This window comes from Prenolepis imparis, unplaced genomic scaffold, assembly GCF_030444845.1.
Source record: "Prenolepis imparis isolate NDT839.2.m4 unplaced genomic scaffold, iyPreImpa1.0 SCAF_12, whole genome shotgun sequence".
Classification (NCBI taxonomy): domain Eukaryota; kingdom Metazoa; phylum Arthropoda; class Insecta; order Hymenoptera; family Formicidae; genus Prenolepis; species Prenolepis imparis.
In genome coordinates this window covers 11,011,285-11,039,022 of record NW_028141170.1, presented here as the reverse complement: position 1 = coordinate 11,039,022, position 27,738 = coordinate 11,011,285, and the positions used below count along the sequence as shown (strand labels likewise).

At 34.6% G+C, this 27,738-nt stretch overlaps 2 protein-coding genes across 3 annotated transcripts in view; both read right to left on the bottom strand.

Annotated features, from left to right (window-relative positions):
* Positions 1 to 27,738, bottom strand: part of LOC145943462 (CCR4-NOT transcription complex subunit 6-like) — a 588,057-nt gene that overhangs the window by 50,989 nt on the left and 509,330 nt on the right. The gene's annotated exons all lie outside the window — the stretch shown is intronic.
* Twin (CCR4-NOT transcription complex subunit 6-like twin) overlaps positions 1 to 27,738 on the bottom strand; it is a 421,961-nt gene that overhangs the window by 264,692 nt on the left and 129,531 nt on the right. The window lies entirely within an intron of this gene.

The following is a 27,738-nucleotide window of genomic DNA, read 5'->3' as shown; positions in this document are numbered from 1 at the left end:
CAACAAGATCGTCGGGTTATCAACGGCGCGATGTAATATCCCCGGGAAATTTGCTCCCCCAGACCATGTCCGTGTCTCGCGTTCAGGGGAACCCAAAGTTGGCGTCTCCTACACTTCTCCAGCTAGAGGACCCCTAGGCGATCCCGCGCGAAAATGTGTTCGGCTATTCGCGGGTATATAAACCAACAATCATAGCGCGCGCTGTTATAATAATAACCGGCAATCGAGAGGCATGATCGGAATGACGGAAGTAACTCTCCGGGAATTTTAAGTTCTGAGAGGACTGAAGAAAATTACTCAGATTCGAGCGGCTCGATAAGAGAATGTGAAGATACATAGTGTCTTTTGGAATCTTGAGAGACAAATTTTCAATAAATTCGCACTCGTTTACATCTCTACGGAAAAACTTCAATTTTATTTTAATCTATTGTTTGCGAGATTGTAGAGATTAATCGCGATCCACGCATTGTTCCGAATTATAGACCAATCTTCCTCCGAGGAGAAAAAGCTGCCGCGGAAATAGCCGACAAATAACGCGCTCATTCTCTGCACGAACTCGTAATCTTGGCCAAAAAAGAGAGAAAGAGAGAGAGAGAGAGAGAGAGAGAGAGAAAGAAACGGAGAACAGTAGGTGAGGTTGGAGAGAAGAAGAGAGAGGAAGAAGTAGAGCGTATAACGCCGTGTACAATTTGTTAGAGCGCATAATCGTCAACGAGACAAGATGAGTAATGGCGGTGGTTCATATTGTCGGAGCAGGACGAAGGAAAAGGAGGAGGAGGAGGAATACCGTAAAGCGCGGGATAGAGACGCGAGTTTCGAAGAGAAACTCGCAGAGAGAGATAGAGACAGAGAGAAGAGATAGTGTGCCAGCGGGCTAAGAAGACGCCGAAGAGCGTGACTCCGTGTTGCTTGCTGTTTCGCGAAAGATTGCGAATAATGCGAGTATACGTCGTGTATACCTATGCTCGGACGAGTGGTACGGACGTACCACTATGAACATGATTCTTCTTATCCCCGTCCGCGAGCGTCAATTAAGCATCGCGCGCCGACGTGCTTAACTGTCATTTCTCTCTCTCTCTCTCTCTCTTTCTTTCTTCTTTCTCTTCTTCCTCATAATCCTCATAAAGCTTTCATCCTTTCATTTTTCTCCCTCTCGCTTTTTCTCTCTTGTTCTGAACGGGGAATATTTCGTGTAGCAAAATCAGGATGTCTACTAAAATCTTGCAAAAATAATTCTCTGCTCTCCTAGGTATTTTCGTTTAACATTTCAGGTCAAATAAAAAAGTTTGTAGATTGTAGGTTTTTTAAAATAAAGTTTCTTTATCGTATGCGCTTTCTAATGCTTTCTATTCATACGATTGCAAAGGAAGTTACCAAGAGTGCCGTTTCTCTAGCATTTAATATTGATTTATTAATCGTGGTATTAATGGGCAATGTATAATAAAGTACAATATATTATTATATCTAAAGACATGTGCAAAATTATAAAATAAAAATATAGATAAAGCAAAAAATAATTTGTTATAAACGTCTTAAGAAGTACTAATTTATTTAAATATTATTAATAAAAATTGAATAATTTTCTATGACATTTTTTTTGCATAAGATCTTGATTCTAAAAAGAGATCAATAAAATTATATGAGATTTAATAAAAACTTAAATATTGCAAAGATATGTTAGACATATTTCTTAAGTACAATTAAAAATATTTAATACAAGACCTTCAAAAAAAACTTCTTAAATCCTTTAAAAATTAAACACAGCCTCTTTATAATGTGATAATAATAATAATAATAATAATATATATATACTTATATATATATATAATATATATATATATACTTTTTTGTTCTAAAAAACAAAATAATAGCTAAATAACAATAAATATCATTGCTAACTTGACCGATCAGCTGATATCGACCGCTTGCAATATATGAATAAAATGATCAAAGATACAATTTTTGAAAAAAAATTTCTCGTGTTTCGATCAAATTGAAGAGAATTTTCGGATTTTTCAAGGTAAAAAAAAATCCTTGATAATCCCCGGTTTTTCCAAGAAATAGATACCCTATGAAATTAATAGCACACCATGGCGTATCATTACGGTACGATGTGCACCTACGATACGTCACGGACGCAAAGGATGCATCCCGCGCACTTGGCAGCGGTATCATTACGCGCACGCGCATATGCACGGGTGTCAAACGATTTGTCAGCTAGCGAGCGCGCACGCGCGATGGCGATGGACGAGCGGACCCGATGGCACGGCGTGTTTAACCCCTAACTACGGTCCTCGCAGTTACCGCATTGTGTGCCACTTATACATGAGGCCGTTAAAGAGGAAAAGGAGGGGGTAGGAGGGCATAAAGGATCGGACATAATCGGACGAGATTATGCGAAAAGAGTCTCTCCTTTGGTGTCGTATGTATTACTTTATACAAGATATGTACACGACGCGTGTACACGTCGTGCAAAAAGTCGGCAAATAAACGGGAAACGTGTTTTTGACTCCGATGCATAATCGCGCGAGATTGGTACGAGAATCGTTTAACTGCGCATCTCTTTGCCGTGGAATGCGACACGACCGTATGTATGTGTGTGTATGAATATGCATGGAGAATTTAATAGCTGCTACATCTCGACAAAAGAAAAATCATTGAAAGAGTTGCCAGTTATTGAATTGTATACGCTACATTGACGGCCAATGTATCTCTACTATATTAATGGTTGGAGAGAAATTAGATAAGCGGATAAATGCTTGGAAATCTGAATACGGATAAAGGAAAATATATGAAGTCGTTGCGTATCAAACACATCATCCTTAGAATAATTTTTAAGAGTTTTACAAGATCAAGAATCGAATAAATCACGTTCAATCATATCCTTTTACCCTTCTACCAATGAACGAGTACCTAGATACCCAAAGCAACTTTAAATGTTAAAAAGGTGTCGGAAAAAATTAGTGTATCAAAAACACACTATTGGTACCCGGTTACCCATACATTGATGGAAAGGCAAAAAACTATACATTGGAGGGTTAATTTGTTCGAGTTCGAGTTCGTTAATGCGAATCGTCGACACGAAGAAGTAATTACCGTAAGCGATCGTGTAATAAAAAAAAAAAAACCACCGCGATTCAGCATAAATATCGCGGTATGATTCAGGTCTCGCCGTCATCAGAGGGGACTCGCGCGATCATTCGCAAGTGGAAAAAACCCCACAGTTATAACAGACGTTCCCCTTCCCAGTAGAAGTCGGTAAAAGAGAGAAAGCAGCAGTCGTCGAAGAAATCACGCTCGTGCATTAAATGCGTTCCGGTAATTATCCCTCCGCGTGTGATCGTGTGAAAAGATCGCGGACCAGGAAGAGCTGGGTATTTACTTCGGTTTGTGGCCCAAGTTCGCGGTGTGGTGTAATCAACGAGTCTCTCTCTCTCTCTCTCGCGGATCGATAACCAGCTAGTAGATCGTTCGACATCCACGGGATTTACGAGCGGACGTGTCGTAGTTCATAACGGTACGAAAAGAAGCTACGGCACGGATATGCAGAGAGAGAGAGAGAGAGTGAGAGAGAGAGATGCGCGTACACATACATACATACATGTATATCGACATGGATAGAAAAGGGAGCAGAATTGGCCAGTCGGTGCACAACGGAAACTGGAGAAATGTCCGCATCAGCGACAGATGTATCGCGATATGGATTTCCGCCACCGCTATACCGGTCCGCTTCCTTCCGCTTCTTCCTTCCAATCGGTTATGCGCAGGATGTCCCGCAAGTCGCACATATTTTCTCGGTTGTATAAATATTAGAATCCGAGAAGCTTGAGCTGAAGCTGAACTGCGTTAAAAATAAGCGTTTCTAGGTCGGTATACAATTTAATGTCGATTAGTTAAATTAGAACTGAACTGAAAAGGTGTCAATAAACTCACGAGTGAGACAATTTATATGAGAGCGAGCGTGGTCTATAGAGGGCAACATAGTCTATAGAGCCGAAGATCCCGGGTTCGATCCCCGGTAAGACCAAAAAAAAGATTACATTCGTTCGTTCTCCTCTTGGAAGGCAACGGCAAACCACTGAGAGTACACCTTGCTAAGAGAACTTTTCTAAGATGTAAATAAAAACATCATTGGCCGTTCGGAACCGGCGTTAAACTGTAGGTCCCATATACACATATGCATGTGTACAATCCACACGCCCAAAACACATGTATGTGAATAAGAGAAGTCACCACGCTCGGTCACGAGCTAAAGGACTAAAGAGAGAGACAATTTATAAGGACTTCATAATTTTTTTAACAAAAGTTAAATGCGACGAACAGAACTCTTCGCAGATTAAATTATACAACGGTACACCAAAAAATTGGTATTCTCGAAGTAAGAGGACTGTATATTATAAAATATAAATCCCTTGTCAGTCCCACTGAATGGTTTTAGTTTATTAGAAAAATGGATGAAGGATGGAAGTATATAATAATAAAATGGTTCGAAAAAGAAGACTCGAGCGACTTAAGAGAAATGTTCACGAGAAAATAACCTAATTTAATCGTTCAGGGCTCATGTTCGGTCTACTATGTATACTATGTTCATGCATTCTTTATGATCCTTCTTTGCCTGTGTGCTGTAAAATAATGTACTCTTTTGTTAATATAAAAATAAATCCCACTTTGTCTACATTTGTATAAATTAGGAATAGATAACTAATCTTTAGAGGATTCCTCTCTTAAGGTAAAAGGATCTTTTTGGTGCCTGTTTTAGAACAGGCTATTCTAAAAATAAGTGAGACATTCTTAAAATAGGAATACCATTTCTTTCGCTCGAACTCGTCCTAAGTAAATTGAATTACTTAAATTCAAATACCCACATTCGCATATGGATTTTCTATTTCTATCCATCCGACCGCTGCATCGTCGACATTTGGACATCGAAAGAAGAGAAGAAAGACGTAGAAGAGCGTACAACCTTTCCGGTCTCACAGAGGCATCGGAAATATGCCGGAAATCTCGTATGCACGATCGGATGCGCCTAACTACGGCGAGAGTATGCAGTCGCACGTTTGCTCCATACAGTGTTCTCCACATATTCTCTCTCTCCCCCCTTCCCTCTCTCTGTCTGTCTCTCCTTCCCCCTGAAATCCCCATTTCATCCTCTCGACCTCTGGTCTCGCGCAGTTTGCGGTACCTGCGCACGCTTCGCTCGAGGACACACATCGTATGCACACACGAGCGTATATACGCCGTGTACTTCGCAAATTAGCACCTTACGCGAGCATACAAATAAGCCACCTAGCCACGTGTGTACTCTACTCCATCCGCGACTTGCCTATGCGCAATCCTTCTCTTGCTCCTTTCTGTTCCTCTCTCTGACGCTTTCGTCCTCTCCTCAGAGTGTCTAACGGATTCCTATATCACTCTCTCAACTCTCACACTCGCGGTGTATTGTCCTTAAACTCGCGAAATGCTAAAGAGATAAAGTTTTATATCACGGAAGCAATAGAGAGAGATATGTGGAGATTCAATAAATATTTATGTTATCCTTTAAGATTTTTTCAATAAAAAAGCAAAAAAGATTTCTTTATAGTATATGTATCTTTTTTTATTAAATCAATTATTTATTTTCCTCACAAAGGGGTATTTATTATAGAAATATTATTACGGAAAAATATATTATTAAAATATATTAAAAATATATATTAGAGAAAATATTTATTAAACTGTATACATGTATGTATGTATATGTATATACATATGTATATAATATAGATATGAAAACGAATAAAGACAAAAGGAAAAAAGAAGAAATAAAGAAATAGAAAAAAAATTCGAGAATATATACATATTACATACATTTCACGCTAATGTATTACAAAATTTTCACGTTCTATTTAATGATATTAATAAAATTTTGAAAAAATTATTTTTTCCAAAGATAAAAATTTTTTTTACAAAAATTAATTTTTCAAAATATTATTAATGTGGTTAAATAGAGGTATTTTTATCACAAAACTTTTGTTTAAAACATTTTTTGATATCTCCAATACTTTCCGAGATATATCGAGAAAAGTAATAACCGCTTTAAATAAGGGTTCATTCCTTAGACTCATTTTTGGGCTGCAACTAAAAATTTCTAAATCTATCTGTTTATCCCTCCTAATGTGTAAAGTTTCATCGAAATCAAAATTAGGTTTGCGAGATTCTTTTGTCAGACGGATACGAGAAGGTCGAATGGACGTTTTCATCACACTAGCTCAAGGGCGTGTCGACGAACGTACGAAGGCACCGACGTGACCAACGAAGCGTCTCGTAAATCGATTTATGCGTGTATATATATTCTCGTCGCCGAGGCGTTCGAGCGAGAAGATCTCGTCGCGCGACATGCGATCATTAATAACGATCAATGAGTCGACCGAAAATTCTCTTTCGAATCGTTTTTAGCCGATGACGATGATGAAAAGCTCGTTCATCCCAGCAATTTCTTGGTTTCCCGATAAAAATAGAAATTCATCATTATATTGGAAACGTTGTAAAAAAAGAACATGAAATTGTCAAGATCGAAGTGACAAAATTCGGCGGATAATAATAGCTCGAATTATTTTTAAAGGACAAGGATCTCTAGAAATGGATTCCGAGATAAAATCGGAAGGGAGTGTTTAATCGCGCGCTATATATTGTACAAAGACGATTTTTAATGCATTTCGCTGCTATTTAAAAGAGACTGCTGCCTAAAAGCTAGAAGAAGCTTTTTATGATCGCCTATAATATTTCCAGCAAGATAGTCGAGAACGTTGGCGCAGTCATTAAAAATCTTTCCATAAAATTTCAACGAATCGAGACGACTTGTTGGTTTAATATAAGGTTTTGTAAAAGGTACATACTTCATTTTTTCGCGAAACTATTGGTCTCGTACATTCATCATACTTTATTCATACTTTCAAACACACACAGCTGCAATTATTAAAATAATTATATAATTATTATATGTATTTTATTATATTTATATTATATTTTATTTTAATTATAAATTTTTATTTTATTATATAAAAAATTATATAAATATTGTATATAAAAATATAAAATTCTATATAATTATATAAATATTATAGGCAATATTATATATTTCATATTTTCAAAGTGTCTACTCAAATTTTGTAAAAAAATTCCCTGAGAATTTCCTGATCTTCTAGGAATTTTCGTTTAAAATTCCAGGTAAAAAAAACTTGTAGATGCAACTTTTTAAAATAAGTTTCTTTATTGTATGGCGCTCTCTAATATTTTTCTAGCATTTAATATTAATTTATTAAATTATAAAATATTTTAAAATATAAAATTAATTTGGACAATAACACAAAGTATACCACTATATATGTATATCTATATTTAAACGTTAAAATATTATGAAAAAATGTAAAATAAAAATATAAATAAACAAATAATTTATTATAAACGTCTTAAGGAATACTAATTTCTTTATTTAAATTAATTATTTAATTAATTATTATTTATTCGTTTATTAAATTATTATTAAATAATTATTTATTTAATTGTTTATTAAGTAATTAAGTACTAATTTATTTAAAAATTACCTATTAAAAATTTGAATAATTTTCTATAAAACTTATATAAGATCTTGATACTCAAAATAGATCGTCAAAAAAAAATCACATTAAAAATAAAACTTAAATATTGTAAAGATATGTTTGACACATGTTTTTTAAATGCTAAATAAGAGTAAAATTATCAAAGGGGCAATATTTTTAAAAAATTCTCCGAATCCCAATCAAATTCCATATAGAAATCCCCTGATTTTTCAAGGGTAGAACAAAATTTCCTGAAAATATCAGATTTTCAAGATTTTTCCCAAGAATACACCCATTGATAATATATAAAATTATAATTGTTGGATTTCTCACGCCGATATGTAACGTTTATGAAGAAACTGGCGCCTCTTAGGAAAATGGCGCGGCCAAACTCGCGACTAACAATCTTCGCGGAACAATTTTATTGTTCTAGCGCAGGGCGCGCGCGCTCGCAATCTCGCACTCGCAGTTACAATAAGGGCGGAAGTTTGCTCTGCCAGCCGACACGGCGGCTTATCCGGAGTCGCATAAAAATTTATGGGCGCGATAATAGGTATGCGAGTTACGCGCGCGAGTACGACCCAGCTGGAAACTCGTTGCGACGACGTATACGATACGCGCGAGGCATTAAACTCGTAAAGAAATTCCCATTTCTCCTTCTCTCCCTCCCTCGTGAACGCGATTAAGATTGATGCCTAAGAGATTGATGTAAGAGGGAGAATGGAGAATAAAAAGATATGAAGAATGATAAGCGAAAGACTCTCAATCTCGGATCATTTACATTTCCGAATTTTTTCCTCTCTAATGTCTGTGAGACCATATTTTAAAAATTTTGACATTTCAAATAATAAAGAGTATTCTAAAAAAATTCCTTAAAAAATATAACACAATTAATATTGATTCACACACACATAATTGATTCATAAATAAGTTCCGCTTGAGATAATTAATGAATCACTTCTTCGAAGAAATGAGTTTTTAAATCAAAACGAAACAATCAGCGGATGTATACGTGAAGAATTTACAGCGAGTATAAGTGCAGAATTTACAGCGAGTATAAGAAAAATTGCAAAAAAAAAGCGATTGGTCCTCATCAATAAAATCGTGATTTTGCTACACGGCAACACTCGATCACATACGGCTAAAATAATCCAGGAAATAAATTCTAGAGTTTTCGTGGTCAGTTTTATCTCAGCCTCTTTATTCTCTGCACCTTAGGCCAGCAGATTTCCATCTGTTTTTAAATCACTTCAAAATTCATTAAATGGAAAAAATTCTCATGATACTAATAAGATCGATGAATTTGTAAACAACCTTTTTGGAAACTTCGAAAATTCTTCGAGGAAGAAATTAACAGATTATTGTCTAAATAGGAACAAGTATTTAACAGAGAATATACAGTTGGAAAATTTGTGTTTTCTTGTTAAAAACGGTTCCCGTTAAAATTTTTGTGTTAAATATTTAACATGCATGTGTTAAATTAACATATTGCTGTTGTGTTAATTGAACTCAAATGTTAAATTATTAAAATAACTGAAAAAAAGTGTAAAATTAACACAATGTGTATTTACTTATAATTTTACACATTAAATATGTTCGGTATTATTAGTGACAAGATTTATCTGTTAAAATTTACAAAAAAAAATGTTTATTTTACTTTATAATATAAGTGGGGATGATAAAATGTAAAATTAACAATTTTTAGTTAATTTTTACATTAAAACTGTTAATTTAACACAAAATTTATTTTAAGTTTACTTGAAGTTTGCATTTATTTTATGTTAAAATATTAACACAGTATTCGTGTCATCATTTAACATATCCGTATTATGTTAAATTAACACAAAAATTTCTGTGGACCGTTTGGGACATGTGATATTTGTTAAATTTAACACAAATTTTTCAACTGTGATATAATAAAAGATTAAAATTGTAAATAATAAATATAAAAATATAAAAATTAAAATATAAGCATAAAAAGAGAATCTTCTTTAAACCCCAATTATTTTAATAAGACGAAATTAATTATATAAATCGTGATTAACATAAAATAAATCATATTTTTTCTCAAAAATAAAAAAAAGCACACTCCTAATTTTGTAATTTGCGCAATCTTCAATATCGAAAAACGATGCGAGATGAAACATCGAGATACGCTTTTTTTGTGCCGGGAGAATAGACTGATATGAGTTAACGAGAGAGGAACTGGGAGAGTCGCGAGTTAATTAGACATCGGGAAATTGGTTGGTGCAAGATTGATTGATCGCCGACAAGCGGAATCGATCGTGGTAAGCGAGAGAGACGGAAGGGTGGGAGGGAGGGAGGGAAGGAAGAGAAGGAACTGGACGTGGGATGTAATGCTCGTTCGTAATCGATACAGACACTTGGAGAGAGATAGAGAGAGGGGAAGGTTGTTGCTGTGCGAGCAACTGTTCGAATGCCCTGGTTTCTTCGCGGAACGGTCACTGTCCCTATTAGCGTTTTATTATCGAAAGAACCCGCCGTGTCTGCCCGCTATTTGCGGAAGGTAATACGGTAGAATGTCGGTTAAATGGTATCGCCGAGAGATGAGCATGGGCTCGCAATTACGCTGAATCGCTTTTAGATCAAAGGCGTCTCCTCTACGTCTCGCGAAGAAGAAGAAAACTCGTCCTCCCGTTACACAAGAGGACAACCGCCGGAGATGATAGAGCGAGACTCCTCTCTTGTCAACGAAATAAAAAAAAAATAATAATAAATCGTGAAGCTAGAAAAACCTATCAGTGATTAACGGACTTTTCGAGTTTCGCAAAAATTATCTAATCCCGATTTCAATCACGTATCTCGTTTCTTGCGAGGAAGAATTCCGCATCGTTCAGCGAGTCTAAATAAATTGGCAATTTTTCGCGATTCGTATGAAACGTCAATCTCGATCGAGCTGCGGGCTTAATTGATTTATTTTTCGCCCGGTTCTCCGGCATCCTTCATCGGCATTTACATGGATCACATGTGTCGCGAGATTAACGAGAGGCGACAAGCAACGAGAAGAGAAGGACAACCAGCTGAAGCAGCGATTGGCTTCCGCGATTAGCCGACGGATTTTCTTGATCGCGCGATTCAATTTGCATTTATATTGTATTAATTCAAAGGAACGACCGCGGCGTGATAAGGGGAAAGAAGGAACGAGAGAGAGAGAATAAGGGTGATAGAAGTGGTAATGGATGCTCTGCGACATCCGGCGAGAGCAGCACAGCTTAACCCGCGTGCCTCCAATTTTCCAAATTACATTGCGGGAAATGCTCGGGGAAAAGCTCGCACGAGAGGATATCCGTTTTTTTTTCTACATCTTACAAGGGAACCTCGCGAACGAGAAAATTCTGATTTGGATGACACTTTACACACATATAGAGGGGATAAATAGATGAATTTAGAAACAGCTGCAACTTAAAAACGATTCTAAGGGGTGAAACCGCCCTAATGTAAAAGTGGCTTTTTACTTTTCTCGAAAAATATGCGAGATATCAAAAAATGTTTTATACAAAAGTTTCATGGTAAAAATACTTTTATTTAATTATATTAATAAAATTTTGAAGAAATTTTTCAAAATATTTAAACAAATTTTTTTTTCAAAAGTTATTTTTTCTAAATTTTGTCAATGATTAAATAGAAATGTTCTTATCGTGAAACCTTTATTATTCGAGATATATCAAGAAAAGCAAAAAAACCGCTCTACATATGAGATGACCCTCATACATTTCAAAAAGTATTCCAGGTATTAAACAAATGTTTTATATAAAAGTTTTATGACAAAGCATCTCTATTTAAACACCTTACTAAAATTTTGACAAAGTAATTTGTGGGGAAAAAAGAAAATCTTTCTTTAATCTTTAGAAAAAATTATTTTAAAATTTTATTAATGTAGTTAAATAGAAATGTGTTCTTATCATGAAATCTTTATATAAGAAATTTTTTGATATCTCGTAATATAAAAAAATATTTTATACAAAAATTTCATGGTAAAAACACTATTAAATAATAGTGTTTAATAAAACGACTAATAATTAATAAAATTTAATAAAATTTTGAAAAAATAATTTTTTAAATATTTATATAAAAAATTTTTTTCAATAATTATTTTTTCAAAATTGTATTAATATGTGGTTAAATAGATGTACCTTCCTGTAAAACTTTTCGAGATATATGAGGAATGGTTTCGTTCCTTAGAATCATTTCTTAGCCGCGCACATAACTAAAAATTTATATATTTATTTATCCTACTACATATGTGTAAAATTTCATCAAAATCAAAAGTATCGAATTCGTGAGGTTATAATTGTGTATTCTTTCCTCGATTTAACACTGCGCTGTTGAAAGAGAAAAAGTGTCGAAATCGCATTAAATCGCAGTACAGAATATCGGTGATTTTCGAAAGCCGGATAATTCGAAATTCGATAGTTGGAGATATTCCGCATAGGTCGAGGCAAACTAAAAATCGTTTATCGAGTTTTTTACAAAGCTACCACAAAACTTTTCTCATTTTTCCCCATTTTCACTCTTTCGCTTGAATCTAAGTATCTAAATTATCAATGCACACACACATATACGCACCAAATTTTGTTTTGTATTTATAGTTTCGAGCGACATTATTTGTCGCTTCCTTTTTTTCTATTTTATCTCGCGGATCTTTTATTTCGTATAATCCGAGTTTTATCTGAGATCGCGTCCCGTTTGTTTCGTCCAAAAACAGAAAACCATAGGGGAAGGACTTTACTGTATTTCTAGTATACCACCACACGTTTGCGCTGGTGTAACGTATGGGGTCTCGCGTTTCGGGAAAATACGAGAACATGCGGCTCTCCGGCGAAGAACAGCGACGACGAGAGCAATATAATTCTCATCAGGGGACCATCGCATGCGGTCGGTGCATCGTAAACCGCACACACCGCGAAATCGTAATCGAATTGAAAGCCCGGCCCCGGAGGTGCCGTCCTGCGAATTACGGCGTGTCCTCGGAAGGGCGAAACCTCGAAAGAGAACTCTCTCGAAAGCTCGGCAATGTTGTCCGACATGTACACGTAATCCGCGTGTGCTTAACAGCCGGAGTTGACAGGCAATAAAGAGCAACTGTCGTCCACCCGCTTATCGAGACTTGTGGTTAAATTCTCTCCTTGACTCACGCGGAAAAAAAAACAGGTCAAATTTTGTGAAAAAATTCCCTGAAAATTCTATGAGAATTCCATATTTTCGTTTAAAATTCCAGGTAAAGTAAGAAAATTTGTAGTTTTTTAAAATACATTTTTTTCTGGTTTTTATTTATACAATTACAAAGAGAGCGATTATAAAATTGTAAACTTAATCAATCAGCGGATTATTGATTGCTTGCAATATAAAATTATCAAAGACAAAATTTTTGAAAAAAATTCCCTCAATCTCAATAAAATTCCATGAGAATTTCCGGATTTTTCAAGATAAAAAAAATTCCTGACAATCCCCAATTTTCCCGGTTTTTCTAGAGAGTAGACACCCTATAAAATAAAAACATTTTTAATTCTCTGAATTAATTGTGTAAATAAAATATTAATAACAGATTAAAATCAGAATGCAAATATGTCAGATTAAACGCCAGATAAAATAGCTATTGTAAGTGTTAATCAGAAGATTTTAATTTTACTTTCAATAAAAATAACGTTTCTTGAAAATATCAGATACTTCAAAAAAGAGATATCTGTCTCTTTATAGCTAGAATATCAAGAATCGTACTTTTCTTCTGACATATGACTTTTAATATAATTTTTAATATATTTTTTAATACATTTTTATTTTAATATATTTTTTAAATATATTTTATATTATTTTAATTTTTAAATATATTTTTAAATATTTAGCAATTGACTATTTAGCAATTCTAACATACATTTCTCGCACCTATAATTTTTCTCAGCCAGCACATACGCGAGATTGCTTTATTCTTTTAGCGCATTTCTCTCATTCGTCCATTATTTCACGTGACTGTCGATATAAATGTATCCTCTCTGTAACTCGCTATCGAACTCGTAGTCATTCGACCAAGTAGTCATTTAAAGAGACTAACTTATCGGGTCATTCTCTCTCCGAGACGCGTCTTGGCTCGCCTCATTACGCCGTATTGTTAGGATCATTATCGATACAACGCCGGTCCTTTAGAGCCACTCCTGCCGTCGGTGTCCTTGGCTGACGATGTCGAGGGGTATCATACATCATGGCATTTTTGCCCGGCCACGCGCGACTTCTCCCGTTTTATCACAGATGGCTTGAACATTTGTCAAAACCGGCCGGAAATCAAAAAGTAAACGCGCGAGAGAGTTCCAAAGCGAACGACTTTGCCTTTTAGCTATTTAGCAAGATGTCGATGCCAGAATTGCGCACAGAAAGCGGAAATACTTTTCCTCTACATAAAATATTTCTCTTATATAATATTTCTTTAATTTTTCAATTAATATTTATAATAGACATTTAAATATCATTAATATCTATTTTCCAACGATCATTAAAATGGAAAGGCCTGGAAGCCGTTTCGAGTTAATAAGCGATTCGATAAATGTCAAAAAACGGGGAACCTTCAATCAATCAAGGTGAACTTTGATAAGTCAATGATTATTCCAGGCAATATAAATAAAGATTGATCGACAGTGAATATGAAATAATGATAGATTCTTCAAACAGGAATTTATATATGGAATACGAATCCGAGAAGCTCAATGAATGATTCATAAGAGTACATAGGTCCGTAATTAATTACCCCTTCAATCAGATATTGAATATATATAACGTAAGATGATTTTCAACCGTGTATACCGCCCTTAACGTATCATATTTCTTCCTGGCAGGACTATGTTAGAAGAAAGAGAGAGAGAGAGAGTACAGTATACAACGTCTCTCGAGTAGACTCGCGGCTCTCTAGTGTGACTAAGATTAAAATGTATGCCTCTCGAACGCATAGAGAGTCGACTAGTGGCGAGGTCGAGGCCTGCCACATAAATCATCCTCCCCTGAAAATTTCAAGTAGCGTTCTCGGCCTCCGAGAGGCGAATCGCGCAGCAACATCGTTCTATTACAGGTGTCTCCTCCTTCCTCTCCACCCATCATAAAAAAAGTGCACGCTAGTGGCAGCTGAAACTGGTCCGGTGGAAAAATCCTCAAGTGGACTGACTCCCTTTCTCGGTGGAAATTTCATTCAGGGATCTTTTACTCTCGCGCCGAGAGATGTCTAAAGTTTTGAAATTAAGTACTCGAGCGAATTGCATTTTGACAGAAAAGGATTCATAAATTTCATTCGCCCGTAGATTGTCTTGAAAGAAGAAAATATAGTTCCACTCTCGCGCCGTACGTACTGACACTTATTGATTTCCTCAAATTAATTTAATTAAGTTCTTAAGAAACCTTGAATTGTTCATTTTTGAACAAATTGTAATTTATTTTCTAAAGAAAATTAAGCAAATAGAGATAAAGATTGTTATACACGATGATAGAGATGAAAAGGCTGATAGAAATTTCAATAATCTTCGATAAAAATACCCTGGTAGAAATTTTGATTTGGCGCTTGCATGGCACTAACCAGCGTGCCATACTTCATTTCAGGAGCTAGCATGGCACGCTGGTAAGCACCATTCTCGAATCGTCACGTTTTGCCCGCTGGCGCCACAACTTTGAAAAATTTGGCATGGTCCTGGCATGGCGCTAACAGTAAGACTTGCGTCCATTCAATTTTATAATGAATGTCACGCATTTATAAAACAGGTTGGATTAAACAGTATCAGGCGCAAGCATGGTCCTGATATGTACCTTTCCAATTCTTTTGAATAAAGCTGTGGTGTGGCAAACTTGCATGGTGCTGACAAGTGTCGTGGCGTCGACAAGGCAATTTCTACCAGGGTATATGGAAAAGCAATATCTATTCCTTATAAAACTAATTATGTGCACAATTATGTGCAGATGTCAAAATTATGTGTAACATTTAGAATTATCTTGATCTAACCTTGATCGAACCCAACTTAACCTAACCTTGATCTAACCTAACCTATCATTGATATAATCTAACCTAACCTTGCCCGCGCTTTCGGGTGTCACTAAAGCAGCGAAATTGGAGCTGTAATAAACATGACAAAATGGGAATTCGGTATTAAAATTCTTAACAAGTAAGAATATTATTCGCAAATGCCATTGAAGCATAACACGCCAACCTTACGCGAAGAAACACCCCGTATAAGATATATGTACAAAGCGTACAGGTTCACAGTGTATACAAGTTAGGTGTGACGAATATGCACGAATGATGGTTGTCCGTGTAACGAGCACCGGGTACGTGTCTCTATATATACCTTTCCGCACGTGTGCGTGTATACATGTATATATGCGCGCACACGTGTGCGCCTCTCTCGAGCGTGGAGGAGAGCTTTCCGTAAGCATTGACGGAGTGTGTATGTACATCGCGCAAATAGGTCGCGGGTCAACGGCCATTCGAGGCTACATCCCGTTTATCATTACCGTATGATCTACAGCCGGGAAAAGGGAAGACACTCGCTCTCTTGTCCGTTCCGGGAGAGAGCAAACGCGGAGTCGCGGCTGCTCCTCCTCTCTTCTCTTCGTCACGAGGCGAATACGCGAGTGTCGACTTCACGCGTGTCATCTCTATGCATCTGCAAGAGATATATGCTTGAGCCTCAATCGCGTCGAGATTATTTTTTCTCCCTCCTTTGTGAAAAACTATTTTATCAAAAAATATACACATTATATTCATATTAGGATAAATTACACTGATTTTATTAGCAATTATATTAGATCGATTTTCGAATAACTTTGTGTTGCTGATTCCGAATATGGCATTTCCTCCTAGATTGGCTCTAATTTTGAGATATTGACCTATGAAAAACATAAAAAATACAAAAAATATAATGGTCAGGCGTAGCCTATCCCCAAATCATATGGAAATTGTCTCAAATCATACAAAAAGTATATATTTGAAATACCTAATGGTGTTGTATTCAGTAAAATAACATAAACAAAGTAAGTTGATTCAGATAATCACAATTAATGCATACAAAAATGCTGTGTGTATATGATTTTCTTTTGTGTGGATCATCAGGATCACGTTGGAGATAAAAATAATGTTAAAGAATAAAAAGACAGAACAAACTCTGGTGCATATGTCAGCAGCTACAGATCGTATTGGGGTAAAATAATTTCATTATCCATTATCTCAAAAACTAGAGCCAATTCTGCAAAACTGTTGTCATTTTTAGATTCAGTATCCCCAAAATACCCTTAATTCGTTCAAACCTTCCTTGGCAACTAAAAAAAAAGGTTTTTTTGTTGACCAGTATTATTAATTATTAGAATTAATTATTTTTCGAGAGAATATACGGGGGGCTTATATCCGTGAAATTATTCAAAAAAGAAAAACTTCCAAAAAAGACGGGCTTTTGTTCATATTCTCCACCGTACTTCCTTTATGTCTCTCATTATAATTTTAAAGTAGCCCGTAGTATAAGTGCACGCAGAAACGTTGTTGATTTACAACAAGCGAGCGACGTAGGAGGAAATTATTCGTTTTACGCGACGATTAAAATTATAAAAGAGAGAGTTAAAAGAAAGTTCGCGACGAGCAAGCAAGAGAGAGAGAGAGAGAGAGAGAGAGAGAGAGAGAGAGAGATCGCGCGATGAAATGAATGAAATCATTCAGATAATATGTTTATGCGCTCACCGGTAACCGGTAACAATCCGGAAAGCAAGCAGATGGCACATCGGATATAGCGGCGGATTATATATTGCTTGTTACACGATGATAATAATAAAGCGCGTAATCTCGCGCAATAAACGCACGCGCGTGTCCGATAACGGGCCATTTCGCTGCGGGTTTTGCGAGAAACGATTCCGAAGCAAGACGAAAGAGAGAGACCTTAATCAGCGCATGTACATACATCGACTGCAAAAATATCTGACACACTAACATAAATGTTATTATTTAAAAATAATTCAAAGTATCACATTGTCTTAGAAAGTTAATTTTTTTTAATAACAAGATTGTCGAGGAATATAAACTTCTGACATTTAGGTTTTTGTATAAAAAGACTTTTCAATATATGTATAATATCTTTCGTGTCTGGATATTTCTATTTAAAAAAAAGCGAGAAAATTCAATTCTAAATTTGTCAACAGATTCGTCGATAAAAATCAGCTAATATATCTAATGTGTTCTATGACATTTTTGCTAATAAGTTCTTTATTTTTTTATCGCATAAGCTTGATATCAGTTTTCCTTTTTTTTTCTCGATATTTTAAACATCAATTTATTTATCATGTTTTTATAATAATATATAATTATATATAATATATTAATATCATATAATATCATATAGTGTCATATAGTATATTAATATCATATATATTATATATAACTTTTGTTAGCATCGTTCCCTTAGCAATAACGCACAATGGAATATTTCTTTAGTAGAATTATATGATAATCCCTATGGAGTTGTCAAATCAAAACGCGGCATATTTGTTGCATTATCGCGACTTTTTCTCTGAGACTCGCAGTTTCGTAAAATCTGAAAATTAATTCCACATCGCCATACATTCGTGGAATCCCAGCGAAAATAAAACAGACGTAGGTGGCGGCGATAGGGAATCTTCTCCGCGTGATGCTGGGCGACAAGCTCGCAGAATCCTGAATAGATAATAATGCGAGAGAGAGCCCCGCATGATGAAGATCTCATCAGTTCCGCGTAATTATCTCCCACGCGAGAAGCCGTCCACGAAACGTTGTTACATCTGTATGACGGGAATAGCCGTCTTATCTAGATAATTTTCACGGTCTAGACACACGTATGAGATGTGCGACTATGTTTTTGTATATTATTTCTACAACATAATCCAGCCATGTATGTAGGCGAAAAAGTTGACAGAAATTTGAGAATTTTTCATCCAGGCTACCTGATTCTCGAAGATCCCCATTCTGGCTGATTAAAAGTCCATCGAATTCGCTAATATAGCAATTGGCTTTAAAACCGACAAGTATGCCTATCTTTACCTTTATCCATTTAATTTACAAATGCTTCAGCTTAAATTAAAACTGCATTAGTGTAATTAAAAAAAGAAAAGAAATAGCTGACATATTGATTTAATAAAGAAATCTAATTCTAATATTAATAAAAAGCAATAAAATTTTCTTAATCTATATAATATACAGAAGTGTTTCTAAATAAGTGCGAAAAACTTTAGGAAATGATTCTTTGTCGAAAATTAAAAGGGATTTTTTATATAAACATATACTCCTCCCTATATCGCTCCCTAAAGAATACACTCCTCCAAAGGAGAAGGTGAAAATTAGAAAATTTTTATTTTAAATTTTGCAACAAGTTAAAAAAATAAAATTTGGTGGATATTTTCCACTAAAAAAAAAGAATATTTATTGATAATTTTTAAAAATCTTTCCATATCCCGTATCATTCCCGTTATAAAGGGATGAAACTAACAACCCCTATTCAATTTTTTATTACAACTTTTTAACAAACTAGAATATGATCATCTAAAAATATGCGTTCGAAAACTTGATTCCTTTAGAAACTTTTTTCTTTTATTTTTTTCGTAAAATCATAGAAGTATATGTTTACATGAAAAATCCCCCTTAATTTTCGACAAAAAATCATCTTCTAAGCACTTATTTAGAAATACCCTATGCATTTCTGTTTACATATGTGTTACAAAAATGCGAATAAGATAATTATTATATAATATGATATAGTTATATTAATATTAAATATATTCTAATATTATTAATCATAATCATAATATTAATATTAAATAATAATTAATAATAGTATATAATAAAAATATAATAACAATAGTATATATAACTATATTATAATATTTATAATATATTTATATTAAATAACATATTTTATAAAATATTATTAATTTAATTAATTCCAAGCAGACTTGGATTTGACAGCAATTGAAAACTGATTGTGAGACACTCTATATGGGATACATAATATTTTATATCTCATCCGATAACAACATCGACAGATATCGCAAACGAATGCTCCGATAAATAAACGATTCAAGTACACACACAGAGGCGGAGATAGATTTCTCGGATTAATGCGACAATGTAACGCGTTGCCGACAATGTAACGGTCCTCGGAATCGCGCGCAAATGCCTCTCTCCGTTCGCGATAATCCCTCTTTTAAGCGTCACGCGACACGTTAGACGACGACGACGATCTTCCACGGTTCTCGGGGCTTTGTGTAGATTTCGTATAGCGTTCTTTTCGATCACGTTACATTGACTTGGCGCGTAATCCGCGCTTCCGTAAATGTAAAGTGACTCTGCTTTCCTCCGCACCTTGCGCTTGTATCGCGTTTATACACCGATGTCGCGTCGTGGGGGATACCGTTACCAACGAGTTTTAATCTGAGCTTGCATACATACATACACACAAAGACCTCTAATCTCCTCGCTTCTTAAGTAGACGGGAATCAAAAGTCATCCAGTGACAGGTATATGGATGGATTTCGTTACCGGGACACGCCGTATATTTTATATCGTACAAACTGTCACCCGTATAAACTGATTTAATCCTCTATATCGTCAAAATTATTTTCCTCAAAAAAAAATAACTAAAGCGTGTATATAAAAAATTGAATAAAATAAAATTTTAAAAAAATAAATAAAAATGTTAAAAAATGAAAAAAATATCCAGACGCTTCTTCTCGAAATATAATTCAAGAATTCGGGTTAAAAGCCGAATTAGCGGGATGACTTTAACGCTTACGAGGCGTGTAAATTCTCGACTCTGTAATACGCTGCGGCGCGAACTATATCGCTGACGTAAATTCCCCCCTCATCCCTCCCCCTTCCCTCCCACGCGTATAAGCGTAACCTAATTTCTTCTTATACCCTCGTACACGACGTCGCGACTCTGCCCCGCTTAATGAAAATTCGCAGTCTCTATGGAGAGATATTCGGCCGACCCTCTACAGGGAAGCAAAGTAAACGGGGCAAAAAGACGCAGCGCCATCGCCCGGGATAAATGATAACTCGCGCGATCACATTCGGGGACCCCCCGATGCGCGTTTTTTTGCGCGCCGGCGCATTTCGCCGTAATTAATGCCGCGGCGCTTTCGCAGTCGGGTTTAAGAGTTTCTTATCGCGACTGTTATCCGCTCCGACACGCCGCGCCTGTTGTGACCGCGATTATTCTTCGATGAAGTATCTCCCTCTCCGTCGATATTTCCGAGAATATAGGGAGAGAAAACGTACAAGAGAAGCTATATAAAATATATACAGTGTTTCTAAATAAATGCGAAAAATTTTAGAAGATGATTCTTTGTCGAAAATTAAGGCTCCTGGGTGCTCACCGCGGCCATATTGAATTGTGACGTCAGAGGCGAGAAAGCACACGCTGAAAATTCTTAGATGCCATTTTTTAATGAAAAGATATTTCGATTAAACAGCACTTCAGATGGCTTTAGCACACTCTTAAAAAACCCCGAAAACTATCCTTTTCCCTTTATAATCAATCAACATCTGTAAAATGATCGAGATATCAGACTTTGACATGCGGAATGACTGCGCATGTGCAAAAACCCGATGGACTGGGCTTCATAATATTACATTTTACAGCTGTTGATTGATTATAAAGGGGAAAGGATAGTTTTCGGGGTTTTTTAAGAGTGTGCTAAAGCCATCTGAAGTGCTGTTTCATCGAAATATTTTTTTTGTTCGAAATGGCATCTAAGAAATTTTAGCGTGTGTTTTCTCGCCTCTGACGTCACGATTTCGACATGGTCGACAAGGAGCCAGGAGTCTTAAGGGGAGTTTTTCATATAAACATATACTCCTATAGCTCTCCCTGAGAAGTTACGTTAAGTTACGTTAAGAGTTCTTTAAGGAAGGAGGAGTATATATGTTTATATAAAAAAAACCCTTCTTCTTAATTTTCGACAACAAATTATTTTCTAAAGTTTTTCGCACTTATTTAGAAACATCCTGTATATACATATATATATATATATATATATTTCTTCAGGACATTTTTTCATCTGAATAATAAAAGTCAAATTAAGAAATTTATACTAAACATATTATAAGTTTAATTGTATAAGTTATAAATTAACAAATAAATCTAAAACATTTCTCAAAGATATAATAAAATATTCAGAAGAAAAAAAGAGAGAAAGCATTTGTAATTTTTCAAGATTGTCGACAAAATTGAAAGAACTTCTTGTAATTTCCCTACTTTTTTATTACAACATTGAATTAGAAAAAAATATTATTCTTATTCACGTTTCTCTCTCTTCAGGACTTTTTCGTCTGGATAATAAAACTCAAAATAAAAGATTTATAAACATAAGAATTATAAATTAATAATTAAATTTAAAATATTTCTCGAAAATACATATAATAAAATATTAGGGAAAGAGAATGAGAAAAAAAATTCAATATTTTCAAGATTTTCGACAAAGTTGAAAAAACTTTTCGCAATTTTTTTACATTTTTTATTACGAAATTGAATTAAAAATGTGTTGAATGTTTTTATTCCGAAATAATGCATAATAAAACGTACAACTGCACTTTTAATTCAAAAATATTGATTAAAAAAATGGAAAAATATTTCATTTCTACGGAAATATCCGAAATAAAAATTCAATTTTGAAGCTTAATAATTACCGTATTTAATATCGAAAACAAGATAGTAGTTGTCGAAATATCGGCGGGGGTGAGATTGGTCTGAAAAACAAATGAATCGGGGCCACCGGGTAGGTTCGACCTGTACATATACAGTCGCGTATAAATCATGTCAGAAAGTACCGTATTCGCGGGGTTTATACAGAGTGTAAGGTTGGCGAGATGCTCCGAAATTAACGATGCGGGAGCACGAATGGAAACGTCCTGCACGCGCGAGGAAGAGGAGGAGGGGGAAGGGGTGTTTGTTAAGCAGAGCTTATCTCTGTACTGTAGTCTCTACAACTACACCCCCTTAACCCTTTCGACGACCCATCCCCCGGACGATGGAGGTAGCAGAGCTCCATTACTCACGTTTTTACCGGGGTATATACCCGGCTACGTATAATTCACCGGATGACCCACTTGCGCCTGAGCATAATCCGAGATCTATCACAGCAGAAATTTCACCCCCCGAGATATATATATGTACTTCGTACTATATCAAGAAATTTCGGCAAGATGATGGCCGTTGAATTGTCGGTCGTTCGAGTGTATCTCACTCGCGAGAGGGTATCGAGTATCGGAATATCGATTTTCCGAGAAGTCGAAATCCTACCTCGCAATTTTTTACGGTCGTGTAGCTTCAATACGATATGTATACTGAAGTAGAGTAGTCATTATGGGATATAGAGATTATTATACGAGCGGATACAGAGATATTTGAGACTCTGTGTATCGTTTCGCGAGTAATGCGGATTTTTCTCTGAAAGGTAATAAAGCTTAACTTAGAAATTACACTTTTTCTTATATTATTTCATATCATGATTATTTTTACCTTCTTATTCCCGATATCAAATCACATCGATGTTGTTTACACGTGTTTCTAGTCTTTTATTTTCATTTTTTTCAAAAAAAGATTTTCTGTAACTTTGAACACGTGTAAGGTTCACTTTTCAAAAATATAGAATTAAGGCTCCTAGGTGCTCACCGCGGCCATATTGGAATCGTGACGTCAGAGGCGAGAAAGCACACGCTGAATATTCTTAGATGCCATTTTTTAATGAAAAGATATTTCGATTAAACAGCACTTCAGATGGCTTTAGCACACTCTTAAAAACCCCCGAAAACTATCCTTTTTCCCTTTATAATCAATCAACATCTGTAAAATGATCGAGATATCAGACTTTGACATGCGGAATGACTGCGCATGTGCAAAGACCAGACGGACTGGACTTCATAATATTACATTTTACAACTGTTGATTGATTATAAAGGGAAAAGGATAGTTTTCGGGGTTTTTTAAGAGTGTGCTAAAGCCATCTGAAGTGCTGTTTCATCGAAATATTTTTTTATTTCGAAATGGCATCTAAGAAATTTTAGCGTGTGTTTTCTCGCCTCTGACGTCACGATTCCGACATGGTCGACAAGGTACCAGGAGCCTTAAGACTGCTTAAAAATAAAATTAATTTTAATATCGAGTAAGTATTTTGTTTTCTTGAACTATAAAAGCAAGCGGATTATTTAAATTTTTCAATTAAAATTTTTTAATTAAATTTTAAAAATAACTTTTTAACAATTTTAAAATTAATTAATAAATTAATAAATAGAATAAATAAAATAATTAATAAATTCAAAAAATAAATGTTTAACGCAACTGTAAAAGAGAAAGACAGATGAGGAGATTAGAAAAAAAAAAAAAAAAAACAAAGTATGTCGAGTTGCAACATTATGCTATAACTGAGAGGGAAAGAAGGGGGAGGGCGATATCATCGTCGTCATTTGTCTCCGCCGACCGGACGAGATTTCACTTCGACTAGTTTCGCTATTCCACCTGCGTCACGGAACTTTCATGTTTATGAAACGGCTAAGGGAGCTCAGAAAATAACGTAAATCCCGGCGCTCGCGCAGTGAGCCAGAGTTACCGGAGTAGAATGCAAATCTTTCGATATATACCGCCGGTTCGTCGCGCGAGGATCACATGGAAAGTCTCTGGATAGACTATTTAAAAATATATACATTGTGTAGTCAGTTCAGTACCATCTTTTTCTTATAGAATATTTTATCAACGACTTTTAACTCGATAATAATCATTGTCCTATATATTTGCGAAAGTGTCATTATTACATTTCATTTATTTCAAAATTTTCTATATATCGAAGATGAAATATTTCTCAGGATAGAATCAATAAAAAATCTCTGATTTAATATCAATCTTTGAATACAAATTCGGGATTCAACTATTTATATTGTAATTTTTAATTATAGCTTAATATATTGTTTTTATCGTTCAATGAAAGTTCCTAGATAGGCTATATTCAAAAATATATACATTATATTGTAAAAAATTCTGTCATCTTGCTTATAAAATATTTTATCAACGATTTTTAAAATCATTGCCCTATATTTGCGAAAATGTCATTATTACATTTTATTTATTTCAAAATTTTCTATACCTATATCGAAAATGAAATACGATTCTCGGGATAGAATCAATGAAAAATCTTTGATTCAATATCAATCTTTGAATAAAAATACGTGATTCAACTATTTATATTGTAATTTTTAATTATAGCTTAATATATTTTTATTATTCAATAAAAGTTTCTGGATAGGCTATATTTAAAAATATATACATTATATAGTAAAAATGCTGCCATCTTTTGCTTATAGAATATCTTATCGACGGCTATCAATAATAATCACTGTTCTATATTTGCGAAAAAATGTCATTATTACTTTATTTCAATATTTTCTATATATCGAAGGTGAAATACAATTTTCGGGATATAATCAATGAAAATTCTTTAATAATTCAATTGATAAATCTAATATTTTTGAATTAAAATTATTTGTAATTCAATTAAAACTTTTTTTTATTATAATTGTAATATTTAATGTAGCTTAATATATTTTTTTATCATTTAGTAAAAATCTTTGGATAGACTATTTAAAAATAAATACATTTATAGTCAAAATGCTGCTATCTTTTACTTATTGAATATTTTATCCCAATTTAAAATTTAAAATTTAATTCAATAATTATCACCCTATATATATATATATATATATATATATATATATATATTTGCGAAAAATTCATTATTTCATTACTTCAATATATTTTATACATTGAAAATGAAATACGATTCTCTGAGATTCTCTGACGATTCAATATATCAATAAATCTAATATTAATATACTAATCTTAAATTATTAATATAATAATTTTAATTAATCAAACTATATAATTAATAATAATCTTAATTAATCAAACTTAATTAATCAAACTCGTTATTTGATTTTGAAGAGTTCCTCTCTTCCAAAGATTTATTACCTATTTTACTTAATTTATCGCATAATGAAAGTTTCCTAGAGAATAATCTAGATAACGAAAAAGTGAGAAAAAGTATCGTAAATTTTTCGATGAAAGATGACGTCGAGACGCGCGCGTGGGCTCTCATCTGGAGCCAATTACGATGCATCCGGAACTCTCGGGACAGATATTCGCGATGCGACTTATCCGTGACCGATCATCCCGGTTAATAAGATCGGCCGATAAATGGCCGAAAGAAAATGACAAGGGGAGAGAAGGGGAGAAGGAGGAGGAGGAAGAGGGTGCATGCACCTCACCGAGCGTGATAAATCGCGGTAGACCGCCCCTCCCCTCCTCCCGTGCTGAATAGGATTCCCATGATTTATCGCGACAAGATATCAACGAAGATAAAGAGCTCTCGCGGCGGCTCTTGGACGCTACGAATCGATCAGCTGTTCGATACTCGCCATTCTATGACGTCATTTGTTACGAGGCAATGAGGAAAAACTTGAGACGCCGTTTGTATCGCCGACACGCAAAGGGATGTATTCTTCCTCGTAAGGATTCAGCGGGAGGCGAGAAAGATGCATTTTACAGACGCCCTCTCTTTAATAATAATTTATATTTATTATATTTTAGGGTGTCTACTCAAATCTTGTAAAAAAATTTCCCGAGAATTTCTTGATTTTCAAGTATTTTCGTTTAAAAAAATTCCAGGTAAAATATAAAAAAACTTGTATTAAAAAATTTGTATTTAAATTTATATTTAAAATGGTAAAAAAATTTGTATTTTTTTTATAGATGCAGCTTATTAAAATAAGTTTCTTTATCATATGTGCTTTCTAATGTTTTCTATTCATACGAGATGCAAAGAAAATTGCCAAAAACGAAGTTTTTCTAGCATTTAATATTAATTTATTAATCGTAAAATTAATTTAGACAATATATAATAAAGTGCAATATATCATTATATCTAAACACTAAAAATATAAAATAAAAAATAATTTATTATAAACGTCTTAAGGAATATTAAATATTATTTTAAAAATTGAACAATTTTCTATGAAACTTACATAAGACTTTGATACTAAAAAGAGATCATCAACATGAAATTTTAATAAAAATTAAAATATTGCAAATATATGTTAGACACGTTTTTTAAGTGCTAAATAAGAGTAAAATTATCAAAGACACAATTTTAAAAAAAAATTTCCCGAGTCTCAATAAAATTCCATGAGAATTTTTCAAGATAAAAAAAAAACAAAATCCCTGAGACAATCTCCAATTTTCTCGGTTTTTCCCCAGGAGTCGATAGTCGAAAAAGGAAAACATTATACTTCTCTATTTCTCTATTTCAAAATAAAATCCTATATTTTCCCAAGCCTTGACAAGAGGAGAGATCAACAATTTGGAGAAAACAAACGAGCATAACGGAACAACAAACACGTTCGTTTTTTGCGAGGCATTCTCATTTATCCGAGAGAACACAATCCGAGAGGAAGAGCGAAGCTATACCTATCTTAAAAGAAAAAAAAAAAAAAAAAAAAAAAAGAAGAGCAATCTACCCCGCTTCTCTCTCTTCGTGTAAGGAATCGTTCGACGAGTCCTTACGAGCGCGCAGTCGGAGAGAGATTTAGCGAAGACGAACAACACTTAAGGAAGCTGTGCACTTTTACACTTACGCTTTTGCGCCACGAAAAATAACGAGAGAGAGAGAGAGAAATAGAGAAAAAGAGAAAAAGAGAAGGAAGGCCTTTTATTGCTCTCGACGCGAAAACCTTCGTCTTTCATGCGTTATTAGCGGTCGCTTCAAGATACTTATTATATCATTACAACTATATAACGAGATGTTAAGGGATGTTATTGGTAGCGCGCGCGCATGTTTATTATATAACGGAGGCAACCGGCTGCTCTAATAGGTACTGAGATTGAAACTCATCGAGTTGTAAAATGATATAGAGCGCAGCTCACGCGTGCAGAGAAGAGAACGTCACTACTAGAGAGCAAGTTCATGATATTTCATGAATGTGCTTATAATTGGGTGACTCGAAATGCGTGAAAGCAAAATTATCGGGCTGATTCATAAACAAGTTACCCATTTTATACTAACAAACGTTTCATATTTAATTTTTGTATTTAAAATTTTGATATTTAAAATT